Genomic DNA, 5,585 nt, shown 5'->3' on the forward strand with positions numbered 1-5,585 from the left:
CTGAATACTTTAAATTAAACATAGATTCATCGGAAAACAGTTCCAATGGGTCTTGGCGAATGCCAGTCTTGCTCCTTCATTTTTAGTCGATATGAAAGGTTTTTTTTTGCTGGTCGTCGACTGAATAAGCCGGCGTCTATCGTTCTTCTCCAATTCGTTCTTTTGCTAATTTTTAAACGTTAGCGTATTGTATTTGACTAGTGGATGCTGTAGCATCATTTTTGGATGAATATGAACAATATCGGATAATGTTTTGGTATAGCCCCCTTATAGCGGTACCTTCCGATCTTCGATATTTCGGATATTTAAGCCACATTTTCCTACTAAATTAGATGTAATTTGGTACTTAGGGTTCTCAGTGGTCACAAAACATATCCACCAAAACTCGTGGACCTGGGTCCACGTTTGGGTATAGCCTCCATATAACGGTACCTTCCGATTTTCAGTATTTTGAGGATTTAAGCTAAATTTTCCGAAAATCAATTATTTCGCCTGCAGTAATTAATAATTTAGTATCCTTTATGCCTAAAAGATGTGATTGTGTCATCCAGAATAGAGGATAAGCAACGAAATATTGATTGCAATAGTTTTTGTTGTACTCAAATGGGGGGGTGCTTTAGTTTTGTCCGCTTATATTTGCGACCTAAAATGTTTTTTGAATTTTAACTTTTGTTTATTAAATTCTGATCTCCTTATTTTTGTATTTTTCAATTATAAAGATATAAATAAATAAAAAGAAAAATAAAAAATAAATTTATAATTTAGTTTTCATAAAAAAATTATCATTTCAAAAAAAATTACTGAGGGGGTGCTTTAGTTTTGGCCGATACTGTAGGTCCACGTTTTGGAACAGGCCTGATATAACCGTACCGCCCGACTTGAAGTATTTCGAAGTTTTTATCGACATTTTCGGCCCAAATTGGACGTAGGAAGTTAGAAAACTTCTCCGTCAAAAATTTGGAAATACGTCTAATATTTCGAATGGCAGTCATATAGGAAAGCGAAACCCCCAGTATTCTCGGGAGGACTGAAATTTTCCCCCTAATTTGTTTGTTATACACGTTTTGATATAACCCCAATAGAACGGTACCTCCCGATTTTCGGTATGTTTAGGTTTAAGCACGGTTTAAAATGCTAACGCCATATTAGCAAAAGCACCGAATTTTTGCAGCTTTGCCTGCTAAAATTTCTTCGAAATAGGTTTAGCAACAATGAACAACGGCAACATGTAGCAACAAATTTCACAGAAATATTGCTAGCGATGCTGATGCTTTTTGATATTGTCGCTATAATAAAATAACATCGGACACGAATACTCATATTTTGCAGCACACATGATCAACACATATCAAAAAAGAGAATAAGCAACAAAGTTTCAAAGGCTTAACAAGGTTTTCAGCAAACAATTAATTTTGAGATCCGGGTTACCAGTGTAATGCATTAAAAATCACGATATAATTAATTCCACTTTTTCGTTCAAAGGACATGTGAATTTTTGGTAGAGCCCTACAATATATATTTTTTGTTTTTAAACAATAATAATTCGTATTCTTTACATAGGTTCTACCATATGATGGAGGCATTTTGATATTGAATGACACCTTTTTTATTACTGCGTTGGCAACTCTAATTACAAAACCACCCTCGGTTGCTAATTCGCTGCGACGAATGGTCATCCGACTGCTAAATATATAGCGTGTTTGTCGATTATGCCTAACGAAAAAAAGGTTAGGCGTAAAAAACGAAATAAGCAAAAATGCACAAAAATAAATATGCGTTCGGTTGCTTATTTAGCCGTGTATGTCAATATTGTGTAGCAGTTGAAGTGTACAGCTAATGCTAATGTTTTTAGATGCTGGCTTTTAAACCCTGGGTTTAAGCATAATTATCACATCGAAATGGCTTAAATTTCGTATTTAATTTTCGTTGGAAGCATTTAACTTCTGCCCAGAAATTAATTGCTATAGACCTCATCCGGATTTTTTATATTATCAATATTTCAACCTCATTATCAAACAGAAAGGACTGAAATTACGTATTTAGTCTTCGCTAGGAGCGCTGCACCTTTCCTCAGTAATTTTGTTGCTTTAGGTCCACGTTTTGACATCGCCGAATTATGGATAAAGAAATTATTATATCCTTTGCCTTTAGGTTAAAGACTAAACTGTGCCTCATCGAAACAATGGTTTTAGATCCCAAGTTTGTTTAGGCGAAATCCATTTCAGGAAATTTGGAGCCGATTTAGCCATGTTTGTCCGTCTGTCTGGCTGTAGCGCACGACGACTTTCGAACTATTTGGTCTAAAATGTGGCTTTCCTAATATTTTGTCCAAACTTAGTTTAAGTTCGAAGATGGGCCATATAGGTCAACGCCTTCGGGTATCTCCCAAACGAAATTTCGGAAAAGTGCAGTCTAAGGCCTTGCCTTGAATTGCTTTAATTGTTTTGCAACAACTTGTATTTGCTGCCCCATTAAGGCGGTATAAGTTTTTTTCAGGTGCAAGTCTATACTACCTGAGAAAGTGGAACGAAAGCTGTAAAAATACCCTATGGCCACCATTAGTGGTGGCTGGGGCGCACAACAACTTTCGAACTGCATACTGCGTTGGTCCAAACTTTGCATATCGTAATGCGAATTTTAGACTAAGTTGAAAGATGAAATCCATTGGGTACCATTCCCTCTAATGGTCAAAATATTTCACCGCAATGAATACTTTATGTACCCTCAGCCCCAAACTTTGCACCTCGCAATATTTTATGCGCATTCTGATGTGTACTATATCGGTCCAGTCCTAAAGATAGCTCCCAAACAAATTTTTTTATTACACATAACAGCTGTAAAAAGACCGATCAGAACCAACAAAAATTACTGCTCAGCGTGATAATTACGAAACACGTATCAGATTTGACCGAAACTTTGCACATTGTAAAATTTCTTCCAAAAACATCGATTAAAGATCGTTTTATAATTTTAACCGAAGGTACTCATTGTGATCCTGTTTTCAGTGATATTAAGTTTTTCGTGGAAAACTCCATGCTTCCTGACATAATGGTCCAATAGCTCTAAATCTTACGGTGACCAACTAATTGGGAATGATAAATAAAAATTTATTAGCGAAAGGTAAAAATTTATTTATTCCACAAAAAAATCTCGAGATGTTTGTCGACAATTCTGAGAACCACCCTTAATATAAATTTTTTTGTGGAAAGGATATCAGTTGTGTAGCCGGTATACGATCAGTTCATAGATATCTCAATTAACACGACAAAGCCGAGCGAAACTTTTTTACTTGTTCGGAAAATTGTTAATACAGGGCAATGTTTCGGTAGGGACACCGTGGCGAAATAGCTTAGTACTTTCATAAACTAAATCAAACTAATTATTCCATCTGTTTATGGTACCCACCTCACAAAAACCTACAATTTTTTCTGGAAACTTCCAAAACGTCTTCTGTCACCTTCATAAATGCTATTTTTTGTTAAAATTAAGGATCTGTATAACCAAAAAAATACCACGCCAATACCATGTGCGGAATATTGTCCTGATAACGAAAACACGTGTTTTAGTTCGATTCGGTGAAAAAGTTTCCGCACCAACTGCGATTACTAAAGCCATTTTGATATTTTTTCTGTTTAAAAATTTAAATTTCCTTTGCTAGAATAAATATTTATAGAAAACAAATAGGATTCTCACAGGCAATGACATTAAAATAGTCTGTAACTTTCGCGAATTCGTTGCAAATGCCAACATATTCTCCTGTCCGATAGGTACAATAAATATAAACATGAAATTCGCGAGTTTATAAAGAAAATCAAGAAATTGCAATATTGTCAAGGGTACATTAAATGCTATGAAATATCGCGATTTTTTAACAAATTGGTCCAGAATGGTTTGATATTGACTTTAAATTAGATTAAAACTATTAATAATTTATTACAAAAAGCGTATATGTCGTTATAACAAATTTAATTAAAAAATGCATTACTGAATTTCAATGCATTTGGTGCGGAAACTTTTTTGCTTGTTCTACAGTCTGAGAATAAGAAACTATCGGCAAAGCCTTTTATCAATGAACGGAAACAAACAAGACTATTCCCGTACCAATCACACAAAGCCACAAACTTTTCAGCTTCTCTGAATCGTTTCATTCTCACAACCAAAACAAAACCACAAACTTTTCAATGTAAAAAGATGAAAACTGTACGATTGCTGAAATGTACTTTGGCTATGCTTTGCCGAGTTGTTTCATTTACCACCCAAATAAAAAGAATTTTTGGCAAACGTTTGCTGTGCATTATGGTCAATGACACACTCAGGCACACACACACCTAACCCTATAACTTAGCATCAGCATACCACTGTGATTTTATCAACCACCAAACGTTTTTGATTTATTCACATGTGTTCAGTACTATTCCGTTTTCTATCTGCTCTTGTGGAGTTGAGTACTTTTCGCTTTTCGTTTTGTTCCCACTCACGAATGTAAACAAAACGAAACTAAACAGCGAGCTCGGCCAACGTTGGTTATGTTTCGTTTTGTATTGTGCCTATGGAAAATACAAAACAAAACGATTGGAAATGTTATTTAAAGTATTTTTACGTACGCTGCTTTTTATACCTCCATCCTTTAGGTTTTGATACAACCAAAATTGTACGTCATCTTGGTTTGTGGTTGTGGCTTCTGATCCCAAGTATGTTTGGACGAAATACGTTTCAGAAAATTTGGAGTCTGTCCGTCTGGATCAACCGATTCTGTTCAAATTTTGGGTATCGTAATATTTTGTGCAAATTTATATTAGGTGCTAAGATAAGCTTAATCGGTGTACTCCTTCCGGTACCTCCATCCCCAAAAGTTCAAAAATTTTTGCTAAAATGGTGCCCACGATAACTTTCGACGGGAGTAACGGAATTAGGCATAACTTTGCATATTTTAATATTACTTCCAGCCATAGATTAGGTTTCATGCGAACCCTGCTGACCCATACTTCTCTAGATAATGACCGAAAAGCTCCAAAAAATCCTGCCGGCACCAACTAATATAGGTAATAAGTAAGACAACTCGAAGGGAGAAACCGATTTGGTACAAACTTTGTACATCGTATTATTTCTTATAGTCGAATATGGACTACATCTAACCACTCTTATGGGTACATCCCACACAAAGTTTTTAAATTTTTGGCAACATGTTGGGTAAGTGACCCCAGGGGGCAAGTCCATACTTCCTGAGAAATTGGCCCAAAAACTCTATAGACGTCAGAAGTATTGTGTTTACATCTTTTCTTTAAGTCCGAGGCTGGATGTATATTAGGGATATGACTTTTTGACCCTTTTTCTCAAAAATGATTTCCTGTAGCGAGAATCAATGAAGTTTTGCCTATTAATGCCAAAAAAAACATTCCTTCCATTTAATTATTTAAAAAGGCCACGCACAAAACACTTAAAGAAAATAGTTTTTGAAAAATCCTATGAAATGAAAAAAAATTTTCTCAAAAAAATATTTCCTGTTATATGAATGACCTTTGACCTAATAATAACTAAAATAACTTTTATTCCATTTAATTATTAAAAAGTTCACGCACAAACCA

The sequence above is a fragment of the Musca autumnalis genome, unplaced genomic scaffold (assembly GCF_047663935.1).
Source record: "Musca autumnalis isolate F117 unplaced genomic scaffold, ASM4766393v1 scaffold_1, whole genome shotgun sequence".
Taxonomy (NCBI): domain Eukaryota; kingdom Metazoa; phylum Arthropoda; class Insecta; order Diptera; family Muscidae; genus Musca; species Musca autumnalis.